Source organism: Scyliorhinus canicula, chromosome 13, assembly GCF_902713615.1.
Source record: "Scyliorhinus canicula chromosome 13, sScyCan1.1, whole genome shotgun sequence".
NCBI classification, from domain to species: domain Eukaryota; kingdom Metazoa; phylum Chordata; class Chondrichthyes; order Carcharhiniformes; family Scyliorhinidae; genus Scyliorhinus; species Scyliorhinus canicula.
The window spans coordinates 160,224,842-160,238,962 of NC_052158.1; positions in this window are offsets into that span (position 1 = coordinate 160,224,842).

Below are 14,121 nucleotides of genomic sequence, written 5' to 3' on the forward strand. Positions count from 1 at the left end.
CTCTGTTCCCGCCCATTCATATACCTGTATCGATGCTTCTTAAATGATGCTATCGTGCCCGCCTCTACCACCTCTGCTGGTAAAGCGTTCCAGGCACCCACCACCCTCTGCGTAAAAAACTTTTCACGCACATCTCCCTTAAACTTTCACCCTCTCACCTTGAAATCGTGACCCCTTGTAACTGACACCCCCACTCTTGGGAAAAGCTTGTTGCTATCCACCCTGTCCATACCTCTCATAATTTTGTAGACCTCAATCAGGTCCCCCCCTCAACCTCCGTCTTTCCAATGAAAACAATCCTAATCTACTCAACCTATCTTCATAGCCAGCACCCTCCATACCAGGCAACATCCTGGTGAACCTCCTCTGCACCCTCTCCAAGGCATCCACATCCTTCTGGTAATGTGGCGACCAGAACTGCACGCAGTATTCCAAATGTGGCCGAACCAAAGCCCTATACAACTGTAAAATGACCTGCCAACTCTTGTACACAATACCCCGTCCAATGAAGGCAAGCATGCTGTATGCCTTCTTGTCCACTCTATCAACCTGCGTTGCCACCTTCAGGGTACAATGGACCTGAACTCCCAGATCTCTCTGCACATCAATTTTCCCCAAGACCCTTCCATTGACCATATAGTCCGCTCTTGAATTTGATCTTCCAAAATGCATCACCTCGCATTTGCCTGGATTGAACTCCATCTGCCATTTCTCTGGCCAACTCTCCAATCTATCTATATTTTGTTATATTCTCTGACAGTCCTCCTCGCTATCTGTAACTCCACCAATCTTAGTATCATCTGCAAACTTGCCAATCAGACCACCTATACCTTCTTCCAGGTCATTTATGTAGATCACAAATAACAGTGATCCGAGCACGGATCCCTGTGGAACACCACTAGTCACCCTTCTCCATTTTGAGACACTCCCTTCCACCACTACTCTCTGTCTCCTGTTACCCAGCCAGTTCTTTATCCATCTAGCTAGTACACCCTGAACCCCATACGACTTCACTTTTTCCATCAACCTGCCATGGGAAACCTTATCAAACGCCTTACTAAAGTCCATGTATACGACATCTACAGCCCTTCCCTCATCAATTAACTTTGTCACTTACTCAAAGAATTCTATTAGGTTTGTAAGACATGACGTTCCCTGCACAAAACCATGCTGCCTATCACTGATAAGTCTATTTTCTTCCAAATGTGAATAGATCCTATCCCTCAGTATCTTCTCCAACAGTTTGCCTACCACTGACGTCAAGCTCACAGGTCTATAATTCCCTGGATTATCCCTGCTACCCTTCTTAAACAAAGGGACAACATTAGCAATTTTCCAGTCCTCCGGGACCTCACCCGTGTTCAAGGATGCTGCAAAGATATCTGTTGAGGCCCCAGCTATTTCGTCCCTCGCTTCCCTCAGTAACCTGGGATAGATCCCATCCGGACCTGGGGACTTGTCCACCTTAATGTCTTTCAGAATACCCAAAACTTCCCCCTTCCGTGTGACAACTTGACCGAGAGTATTTAAACATCCATCCCTAGCCTCAACATCCATCTTGTCCCTCTCCTTGGTGAATACCGATGCAAAGTACTCATTAAGAATCGTTTCGTCTGACTCCATGCATAAATTCCCTCTTTTGTCTTTAAGTGGGCCAATCCTTTCTCCAGTTACCCTCTTGCTCCTTACATACGAATAAAATGCTTTGGGATTTTCCTTAACCTTGTTAGCCAAAGATATTTCATGACCCCTTTTAGCCCTCTTTATTGCACGTTTGAGATTCGTCCTACTTTCCCGATATTCCTCCAAAGCTTCATCAGTTTTGAGTTGCCTCGATCCTATGTATGCTTCCTTTTTCATCTTAGCTAGTCTCACAATTTCACCCGTCATCCATGGTTCCCTAATCTTGCCATTTCTATCTTTCATTTTCACAGGAACATGTCTGTCCTGCACTCTAATCAACCTTTCCTTAAAAGACTTCCACATTTCAAATGTGGATTTACCCTTAAACAGCTGCTCCCAATCCACATTCCCTAGCTCCTGCCGAATTTTGTTATACTCTGCCTTTCCCCAATTTAGCACTCTTCCTTTCGGACCCCTCTTGTCCTTGTCCATGAGTATTCTAAAACTTACGGAATTGTGATCGCTATTCCCAAAGTAATCACCGACTGAAACATCAATCACCTGGCTGGGATCATTCCCCAATACCAGATCCAGTATGGCCCCTTCCCGAGTTGGACTATTTACATACTGCTCTAAAAAACTCTCCTGGATGCTCCTTACAAACTCTGCTCCATCTATGCCTCCAACTCTACACGAATCCCATTCAATGTTGGGGAAGTTAAAATCTCCCATCACAACCACCCTATTGCTCCTACATTTTTCTATAATCTGTCTGCATATTTGTTCCTCTACTTTATGCTCACTTTTGGGAGGCCTGTAGTAAAGTCCCAACAATGTTACTGCACCCTTCCTATTTCTCAGCTCCACCCATATTGCCTCAGTGCTCGAATCCTCCATCGTGCCCTCCTTAATCACAGCTGTGATATCATCTCTGACGAGTAATGCAATTCCTCCATCCCTTCTACCTCCTTCTCTATCCCTCCTGAAGCATCTATACCCTGGGATATTCAGTTGCCAGTCCTGCCCTTCCCTCAACCAAGTCTCAGTAATACCAATAACTTCATATTCCCAGGTACTGATCCAAGCCCTAAATTCATCTGCCTTACCTGCTACACTTCTCGCATCAATACAAATGCACCTCAGACCACCTTTGCGTTCATCATCTCTTCCCTGTCTACTCTTCCCCTTAGTCACATTGAGTTTATTATCTAGTACCTTACTGGCTTTAGTTGCTGCTTCTTTACTGACCTCTAACTTCCTAATCTGGTTCCCATCCCCCTGCCACATTAGTTTAAAACCTCCCCAACAGTGTTAGCAAAAGCAACCCCTAGGACATTGCTTCCAGTCCTGCCCAGGTGTAGACCATCCGGTTTGTAATAGTCCCACCGCCCCCAGAACCGGTTCCAATGACCCAAAAATCTGAACCCCTCCCTCCTGCACCATCTCTCAAGCCACGTATTCATTCTGACTATTCTTGAATTTCTACTCTGACTGTCCCGTGGCACTGGTAGCTACCCTGAGATTACTACCTTTGAGGTCCTACTTTTAAACATCTCCTAACTCCCTAAATTCTGATGTGGAGATGTCGGCGTTGGACTGGGGTGAGCACAGTAAGAAGTCTTACAACACCAGGTTAAAGTCCAACAGGTTTGTTTCAAACACGAGCTTTCGGAGCACGGCTCCTTCTTCAGGTGAATGGAAAGGCTTGTTCCAGAAATGTTTATATAGACACAGTCAGAGATGCCCCGGAATGCGAGCACCTGCAGGCAATCAAATCATCAAAGATGCAGAGAGAGAGGTAACTCCAGGTTAAAGAGGTGTGAATTGTCCCAAGCCAGTTCAGTCGGTAGGCCTCTGCAAGTCCAGGCTTGTTGGTGGGGGCCGAATGTAATGCGACATGAATCCCAGATCCCGGTTGAGTCCGCATTCATGCGTGCGGAACTTAGCTATAGTTAGCTAAGTTCCGCACGCATGAATGCGGACTCAACCGGGATCTGGATTCATGTCGCATTACATTCGGCCCCCACCAACAAGCCTGGACTTGCAGAGGCCTACCGACTGAACTGGCTTGGGACAATTCACACCTCTTTAACCTGGAGTTACCTCTCTCTCTGCATCTTTGATGATTTGATTGCCTGCAGGTGCTCGCATTCCGGGGCATCTCTGACTGTGTCTATATAAACATTTCTGGAACAAGCCTTTCCATTCACCTGAAGATGGAGCCGTGCTCCGAAAGCTCGTGTTTGAAACAAACCTGTTGGACTTTAACCTGGTGTTGTAAGACTTCTTACTGTGCCCTAAATTCTGATTCTAGGACCTCATCCCTTTTTTTTACCTATATCGTTGGTGCCTATATGCACCACGACAACTGGCTGTTCACCCTCCCCCTTCAGTATGTCCTGCAGCCGATTGGAGACATTCCTGACCCGAGCACCCGGGAGGCAACATACCATTCGGGAGTCTCGTTTTCGACCACACAAACGCCAGTCTACTCTCCTTACAATTGAATCCCATGTGACTATAGTCCTGCCAGTCTTTTTCCCGCCCTTCTGTGCAGCAGAGCCAGCCACGGTGCCATGAGCCTGGCTACTACTGCCTTCCCCTGGTGGGTCATCTCCCCCAACGGTATCCCAAACGGTATACCTGTTTTGGAGGGAGATGACCGCAGGGGACACCTGCACTGCCTTCCTGCTTTTTCTCTGCCTTTTGGTCACCCATTCCCTGTCTCCCTCACCAATCCTAATCTGCGGTGTGACCAACTCACTGAACGTGCTATCCACAACCTCCTCAGCATCGCGGATGCTCCAAAGTGAGTCCATCCGCAGCTCCAGAGCCGTCATGCGGTCTAACAGGAGCTGCAGCTGGACACACTTCCTGCACATGAAGAAGTCAGGGGTCTATAATTCCCTGGATTATCCCTGCTACCCTTCTTAAACAAAGGGACAACATTAGCAATTCTCCAGTCCTCCGGGACCTCACCCGTGCTCAAGGATATAGTTATGCCCCTTTGTAACAGCTACATCCACCCGAGGAAATAGTCTCTGAACGTCCACTCTATCTATCCCCCTCATCATCTTATAAACCTCTATTAAGTCGCCTCTCATCCTCCTCCGCTCCAAAGAGAAAAGCCCTAGCTCCCTAAACCTTTCCTCATAAGGCCTGTCCTGCAAACCAGGCAGCATCCTGGTAAATCTCCTTTGCACCCTTTCCAATGCTTCCACATCCTTCCTATAGTGAGGTGACCAGAACTGCACACAATATTCCAAATGTGGTCTCACCAGGGTCATGTACAGTTGCAGCATAACCCCGCGGCTCTTAAACTCAAGCCCCCTGTTAATAAACGCTAACACACTATAAGCCTTCTTCACGGCTCTATCCACTTGAGTGGCAACCTTCAGAGATCTGTGGACATGAACCCCAAGTTCTCTCTGTTCCTCCACATTCCTCAGAACCCTGCCATTGACCCTGTAATCCGCATTCAAATTTTTTTCTACCACAATGAATCACCTCGCACTTATCAGGGTTAAACTCCATCTGCCATTTTTCAGCCCAGCTCTGCATCCTATCAATGTCTCTTTGCAGCCTAGGAGTAGGACTGGAACAAGGAATGTTCCACAGACTCCATAAAGAAGCAGGAAAAATGGGACCTATACGGGTCCAAGCCACTCACCATCCTCACTTGGAAATATATCAGCCGTTCCTTCACTGTCACTGGGTCAAAATCATGGAGCTCCCTCCCTAACAGCACAATGGGTGTACCTACCCCTCAGGGACTACAGCGGGTTCAAGAAGGCAGCTCTCCACCACCTGCTCAAGGGAAATAAATGATTGGCAATAAATACTGGCTTAGCCAGCGACACCCACATCCTGCGAACAAATATATACAAAATATACAAAAGAATTATTGAACGTTAGACAGTGGGCGTGATTTAACTCCTGCATTGCACCCAGCGAGGGTCCATGAGGATCGGTTAGATCGCTCGAGAGGCCCAAATTGGTAACCCTAGCAGTACGCGAGCAGTTTGCGATCTAACCGGCCTATTCCTGTTAGCGGGATCCAGATTATGCCCAAGCGCGGCAAGAAAGGGTGGCACAGTGGTTAGCACAGCTGCCTCACAGCACCAGGAACCCAGGTTCAATTCCAATCTCGGGTGACTGTCTGTGTGGAGTCTTCACATTCTCCTGGTGTCTGCGTGGGTTCCCTCTGGATCGACCATGCTAAATTGCCCTTAGTGATCAAGGGTTAGATAAGTTTAAGGGGATGGGGCAGGCCGTGGGCCCAGGTGGGGTGCTCTTTTGGAGGGTTGGTACAGACTCGATGGGCTGAATGGCCTCGCTCCTTCCACACTATAGGGATTCTATGATTCTTTTAAACCAATAATCACCAATTGAGGGCAACCTTCATCTTACTAATGAGATGGCTGTCCAATCTAATGGCCTTCTGTGATCTGACTGGCTCCCCAGCGAGAGGTCACGCTGATACCGATTAGTATTGGTCCACACAAATGTGGACCAGACATCATAGCATCTGGGGGGTGGTCCCAGGCAATTGAAGGCCCTGGGGTGGTTGGGGACAGGGCATTTGGGCATCTTGGCACTGCCACCCTGGCACTGTGAAGGGCCAGGGCCTGAGAGGAGCTATGTGGGAGGGTATGAAAAGGCCTCATAATGTTTGAGCGGATGAAGGGAGGGGATCCTGAATAGGATGAAACCCTCAGTGACTGAATAGCGGGGTGTCCTCACTTGGTGAGGGGGAGGGGTTATGCCCATGTGTGTGTGTGTGTGTGTGTGTGGGGGGGGGGGGGTGACATTGCCCATGGGTGGGGGTGTGGGGGACCCCCAAGCTCACTTAGTGATCGGGGCACCCTTTCAAACTGGTGTCCTGATCTCTGAGGAGCCGGTCTGCCCAGCGAGTTCAGCTCCCCACTGATGACAATAATTCTATCTGTGGGTGAAACCGTTTGGAAACTCTCCATGGCCCCATGTCTAAGTGTGGTTACATAGCGGTGGGGAACTTGCCATCAGAGCCAGGTAGAAACCCCCAGTAAAACCCGCTTGAAATGATTCTCAGAAACCTTTCTGTTAAATCACAGCCAATGATGGAGTTTCCTTTTTTAAAAACTTTTCCAATTAAGGGACAATTTAGCGTGTCCAATCCACCTACCCGCGTATGTTTTTGGATTGTGGGGTTGAAACCCACGCAAATACGGGTAAATGTGCAAACTCCACACGGACAGTGACCCGGAGCCGGGATCGAACCTGGGTCCTCGGCGCCGTGAGGCAGCAGTGCTAACCACTGCGTCGCCGTGCCACCCGAGGATGGATATCCCTGATAACGCCCCAAGAGAAATGGACAGTTTTTCAGAACCAATATTGAACATAGAACATTACAGCGCAGTGCAGGCCCTTCGGCCCTCGATGTTGCGCCGACCTGTGAAACCCCTCTAAAGCCCATCTACACTATTCCCTTATCATCCATATGCCTATCCAAAGACCATTTGAATGCCCTTAGTGTTGGCGATCCCACTACTGTTTCAGGCAGGGCATTCCATGCCCTTACTACTCTCTGAGTAAAGAACCTACCTCTGACATCTGTCCTGTATCTATCTCCCCTCAATTTAAAGCTATGTCCCCCTCATGCTGGACATCACCATCCGAGGAAAAAGGCTCTCACTGTCCACCCTATCTAACCCTCTGATCATTTTGTATGCCTCAATTAAGTCACCTCTTAACCTTCTTCTCTCTAACAAAAACAGCCTCAAGTCCCTCAGCCTTTCCTCATAAGATCTTCCCTCCATACCAGGCAACATTCTGGTAAATCTCCTCTGCACCCTTTCCAATGATTCCACATCCTTCCTATAATGCGGCGACCAGAATTGCAATACTCCAAATGTGGCTGCACCAGAGTTTTATACAGCTTGTTCTTGAAAATACAGAAAAATGTGTCATTTGAAACATGGAAGTCTGGCAATATCTGGTCTGAGAGGATACAGGGAAAGATCCCACAAAAGGTTAATAGCAGCTGCAAAGAGCAGGATTGTAAAATGCAGATTATCAAACACACAGGTTTCATGTGGTAAGCTAAAACAATGGCTCACACCTTCATGGAATGTAACTATCTCAGGAAGGCATGGATGAGAGTTTCAATTGACGAATGTTTAAAACAGGCAGGTCTTTCAGTTAAATTTTAGCATACAGCTAAAAGCAAAGTCTCACACCTTATTTGAAATAAACTCTTAGTAAACAGCTGGAAAGGATGGAAGATGCTCAGTCGAATTTGGTGTAAATTCTAAAGTGTAAAATTCTATGGACATCAAGTCAATTAAAAGAAAATTGGAGACGACCTGTCTACGGGAGACACAATTTGAAGTCAAAATCAAAGGCAAAGTTATGAGCTGGGGACAATTGGAAAATTAAACGATTCAAAAGCAGGAAGTGGAGGTAACATCTATTGAAACCGGGGCGTTTTTTAATCAGATCTGAAAGGTGACGTTATGCGCAAAGTGAATAGTTGGTTGTATTTGGATGTTTGCATCAAGGATACTTTTTGACAATCAAAATGAAACAAGCTCATTTACAATAAAGTCGTTAAAACTTGGTGACTCTTCGAAAGAGAATAGAAACCGGAAGAAAGGGGACAGCCAGCAGAGCCAGAGCCACCTCTCACAGCTCGGTACATGGGAAGGATAGGACACAGCAACCGAGCTCACCAGCGAATACAACTCAAGAAGACCAGATTTTAAGAAGATTGATTGTCAAGGTGGGCCTGAAGGTCTCTACAACCAACCAGCAGCAGCCAGAAGCAAGATCTTTTTTCCTTTCTGTAAAGAAAGTGTTTGCAGCTTTTAAAAGAAAAAATATAATAATAAAATAACTTAACTTAACCTGAAAAAGTGGTTATTAGCCTACTTTACTTCCTTAACAATGCAGGACCCAGGACATCGATGCTACTAAGGGGTAAGTAGGTAAAATTCTTCGGTGAAGGTATGGGTTATACTGGGGGATAACTTGAAAATATAGTTTGACCTAAATAGCACCCACCGAAGCCTGCATCGGAGTCAGGGAGTGAAAATCCCTGTTCACCATTTAGAATATCGACCTTTTTTTGGTATAGGGGGGAATTCTAAGAATAGTGGTGAGTTTAAAAAACAAGCTGCAACATGACCTCATGGCTCCGAAACTCAATCCCTCTACCAAAAAAATCTAACACACCGTACACCTTCTTAATAACCCTCTCAACCTGGGTGCCAACTTTCAGGGATCTATGTTAATGGACACCGAGATCTCTCTGCTCATCCACACTACCAAGAATCTTCCCATTAGCCCAGTACTCTGTCTTCCTGTTATTCCTTCCAAAATTAATCACCTCACATTTTTCTGCATTAAATTCCATTTCCCATCTCTCAGCCCAGCGCTGCAGCTTATCTATGTCCCTCTGTAACCTGCAACATCCTTCCGCACTGTCCACAACTCCACCGGCTTTAGTGTCATCTGCAAATTTACTCACCCATCCTTCTACGCCCTCCTCCAGGTCATTTATAAAAATGACAAACAGCAGTGGCCCCAAAACAGATCCTTGTGGTACACCACTAGTAACTGGACTCCAGTCTGAACATTTCCAATCAACCACCACTCTTTGTCTTCCAGCTAGCCAATTTCTGATCCAAACTGCTAAATCACCCTGAATCCCATGCCTCCGTATTCTCTACAATAGCCTACCGTGGGGAACCTTATCAAACGCTTTACTGAAATCCATATACACTACATCAACTGCTTTACCCTCATCCACCTGTTTGGTCACCTTCTCAAAGAACTCAATAAGGTTTGTGAGGCACGACCTACCCTTCACAAAACCGTGTTGACTATCTCTAATCAAATTATTCCTTTCTAGATGATTATAAATCCTATCTCTTATAAACCTTTCCAAGACTTTGCCCAGAACAGAAGGAAGGCTCACTGGTCTATAGTTACCGGGGTTGTCTCTACTCCCCTTCTTGAACAAGGGGACAACATTCGCTATCCTCCAGTCTTCTGGCACTATTCCTGAAGACAAAGATGACTTAAAGATCAAAGCCAAAGGATCAGCGATCTCCTCCCTAGCTTCCCAGAGAATCCTAGGATAAATCCCATCCGGCCCAGGGGACTTATCTATTTTCACACTTTTCAGAATTGCTAACACCTCCTCCTTATGAACCTCAAGCCCTTCTAGTCTAATAGCCTGAATCTCAGTATTCTCCTCAACAACATTGTCTTTTTCCTGTGTGAATACGGATGAAAAATATTCTCCTTGGACTCCACGCACAACTTCCCACTACTGTCCTTGACTGGCCCTACTCTTACCCTAGTCATTCTTTTATTCCTGACATATCTATGGAAAGCTAGGGTTATCCTTGATCCTACCTGTCAAAGACTTCTCATGTCCTCTCCTGGCTCTTCTTAGCTCTCTCTTTAGGTCCTTCCTAGATAACTTGTAACTCTCGAGCGCCCTAACTGAACCTTCTCATCTCATCTTTACATAAGCCTCCTTCTTCATCTTAACAAGTGTTTCAAGTGCTTTAGTGAACCACGGTTCCCTCGATCGACCACTTCCTTCCTGCCTGACAGGTACATACGTATCAAGGACACACAGTAGCTGTTTCTTGAACAAGCTCCACATTTCCATTGTGCCCATCCCCTGCAGTTTTCCTCTCCATCCGATGCATCCTAAGTCTTGCCTCATCGCATCATAATTGCCTTTCCCCCAGATATGACTCTTGCCTTGCGGTATATACCTATCCCTTTCCATCACTAAAGTAAAACTAATCAAATTGTGGTCACTATCACCAAAGTGCTCACCTACCTCCAAATCTAACACCTGTCCTGGTTCATTACCCAGTACCAAATCCAATACGGCCTCACCTCTCGTTGGCCTATCTACATACTGTGTCAGGAAACCCTCCTGCACACATTGGACAAAAACAGACCCATCTAAAGTACTCAAACTATAGTGTTTCCAGTCAATATTTGGAAAGTTAAAGTCCCCCATAACAACTACCCTGTTGCTTTTGCTCCTATCCAGAATCATCTTTGCAATTCTTTCCTCTGCATCTCTGGAACTTTTCGGAGGCCTAAAGAAAACCCCTAACAGGGTGACCTCTCCTTTCCGGTTTCTAACCTCAGCCCATACTACCTCAGTAGACGAGTCCTCATGAAACTTCCGTTCTGCCACCATAATACTGTCCTTGACTAACAATGCCACCCCTCCCCCTCTCTTACCACCTTCCTTGAGCTTAATGAAATATCTAAACCCCAGCACCTGCAACAACCATTCCTGTGCCTGCCCTATCCATGTCTCCGAAATGGCCACAACATCGAAGTCCCAGGTACCAGCCCATGCTGCAAGTTCACCCACCTTATTCCGGATGCTCCTGGCATTGAAGAAGACACACTTCAAACCACCTTCCTGCCTGCCGGTACACTCCTGCATCTTTGAAACCTTACTCATGACCTCACTACTCTCAACCTCCTGTATACTGGAGCTACAATTCAGGTACTCAATCCCCTGCTGAATTAGTTTAAACCCTCCCGAAGAGCATTAGCAAATTTCCCCCACAGGATATTGGTACCCCTCTGTTCCAGGTGTAGATCATCCGTTTGTAGAGGTCCCACCTACCCCAGAATGAGCCCCAATTATCCAGGAATCTGAAACCTTCCCTCCTGCATCATCCCTGTAGCCATGTGTTCAACTGCTCTCTCTCCCTATTCCTCGTCTCACTAGCACGTGGCACAGGTAACAACCCAGAGATAATAACTCTGTTTGTCCTAGTTTCCACCCTAGCTCCCTGAATTCCTGCCTTACATCCCTATCCCTTTTCCTACCTATGTCGTTGGTACCTATGTGGAGCACGACTTGGGGCTGCTCCCCCTCCCCCTTAAGGATCCCGAAAACGCAATCTGAGACATCACGGACCCTGGCACCTGGGAGGCAACACACCAACCGCGAGTCTCTCTCGTTCCCACAGAATCTCCTATCTATCCCCCTAACAATGGAGTCTCCAATGACTAATGCTCGGCTCCTCTCCCCCCTTCCCTCCTGAGCAACAGGGACAGACTCTGTGCCAGAGACCTGTACCCCATGGCTGGTAAGTCTCCCCCCCCCCCCCCCCCCACCAACTGTATCCAAAGCAGTATACTTGTTACTAAGGGGAACGATCACAGAGGATCTCTGTACTGACTGCTTCCCTGCCATCCCCTCTAGATTAAAAAAAAAGAAAAAGAAAGAAAGAGCTTACTTGTTATTCACTCTACCCCTTAGGTTAGAGGAGGTGGAAGGGTGGGGGACACTACAAGTGTAGTGTCTCGGGTTGAGGAACCATCCAACTTAAATACAGGTAAAAATAAAACACTTAACCAGCAATCAATGAGCCCCACACGAGAACAGTAATCGGCTGTTATGGGCCTCCACACACAATTTAAATCTTTACTACTTACCCAGCAGTCACTCTGTCCTCACTTGACAACAGCTCCTCCACAAACCATCTTCAAGTTACGCTAACAGGTACAGGTACACCTTCAAGTTACCCTGACCACAATGCACATATGCAAATTTCCCCCACAACAGTCAATCAGCAGCTCCGCTCTACTGCCCTCTGCTGGATATTGTCCAATAAAATGGACCGGGACTGATTTCAAGGCTGGTTTTGTAAGTGAGATAATGTGAATGAACAGTAGAGGGCGACGGAAGACAGCTCAATCTTTGAAATGTCGTTGGAACGCAATGAGAAAATCAATTCGAATTTTATTTCTGGTTGGTAACAGCCGCAGCCATGAGGTCAGATTTCGTGGCAGGTAGAGGCCTCCCTTTAGGCCCAGACGTTTTGTCACTATCTCTGAGCGCAATTCTCCCAAAAGGGAACAAAGTTCCCTAGCGAGCGAGTTTAGCTGCGTTCATCCTAGCTCTCGCAGTGCTGAGAAACACGGGGCTATTTAACGCGACTGGTGTTGTTTAAGGGGCCTGAACGGAAAATGCGGGGCTGAGGGTGAATACAGACCTCGTTCTGCACAGTGGGAGCTCCACTCGCCAGTGTAGCGATAGATGGGTGGCACCCCGATCTCCGAGGCCCCTCGAAGTGGTCCCTGATTCGTCCCCAGCGCGAACGCACTATGGGAGGGTTCCCAGCAACCCACCCCCATCCCGGGGACCTAATTTCAAGTCACTAGTTTCTAATCAGGATGTGGAGAAATATTGTAACTCCAACAATAGACTGATGAGACTGTTACAGTGCTCTAATAATAGGCAGCACTGCCCTACATAAACTGTTCACCCGTATCTGTGCCCACTGCTCTGCCCCCCTTTGAATTATTCTGCTACCCCGGCCTCAACCTGGCGATTGTCGCTGTGCCTATGTTTCCCGGTCAGGCTTTCATTTAATTATTCTTATTCAAAGGATGTGGTTGAGGCCGGACTGATCAGCATTTAAACGCCTCCCCGAATTGCCCTTGAGAAGGTGATGGTGAGGAGCTTTTTGCAATTGGATTGGATTTGTTTATTGTCACGTTTACTGAGGTACAGTGAAAAGTATTTTTCTGCAAGCAGCTAAAACAGATCATTAACTTCATGAAAAGAAAAGAAAATACGTAACATAGAGATGTAAGAAAAGGTCTGTGTGAGGGAGCTCAGTGTCGCCACCCTCTGGTGCCATGTTGCACCACCTACTGTCCCTGTGGTGCAGGTATACCCACTATGGTGTTAGGGGGGGGGGGTTTACAGGAAATTCACCAAAGATGGGTAGACAGTGAGAGTCTTTTTCCTCGGATGGTGATGACCAACACGAGGGGACATAGCTTTAAATTGAGGGGTGAGAGATATAGGACAGATGTCAGAGGCAGTTTCTTTACTCAGAGAGTAGTAGGGGTGTGGAACGCCCTGTCTGCAACAGAAGTAGACTCGCCAAATTTAAGGGCATTTAAGTGGTCACTGGATAGACATATGGATGAAAATGGAATAGTGTAGGTCAGATAGGCTTCAGATGGTTTCACAGGTCGGCGCAACATCGAGGGCCGAAGGGCCCATACTGCGCTGTATTGTTCTATGTTCTATGTTCTATGACTGTGCTGTACCCACCCGTGTTGATGTGGACAGTGTAGGGGGAGCTTTACTCTGTATCTAACCCCGTTCTGTACCTGTCCTGGGAGTGTTTGATGGGGACAGTGTAGAGGGAGCTTTACTCTGTAGCTAACCCCGTGCTCTACCTGTCCTGGGAGTGTTTGATGGGGACAGTGTAGAGGGAGCTTTACTCTGTAACTAACCCCATGCTGTACCTGTCCTGGCAGTGTTTGATGGGGACAGTGTAGAGGGAGCTTTACTCTGTATCTAACCCCGTGCTGTACCTGTACTGGGAGTGTTTGATGGGGACAGTGTAGAGGGAGCTTTACTCTGTATCTAACCCCGTGCTCTACCTGTCCTGGGAGTGTTTGATGGGGACAGTGTAGAGGGAGCTGTACTCTGTATCTAACACC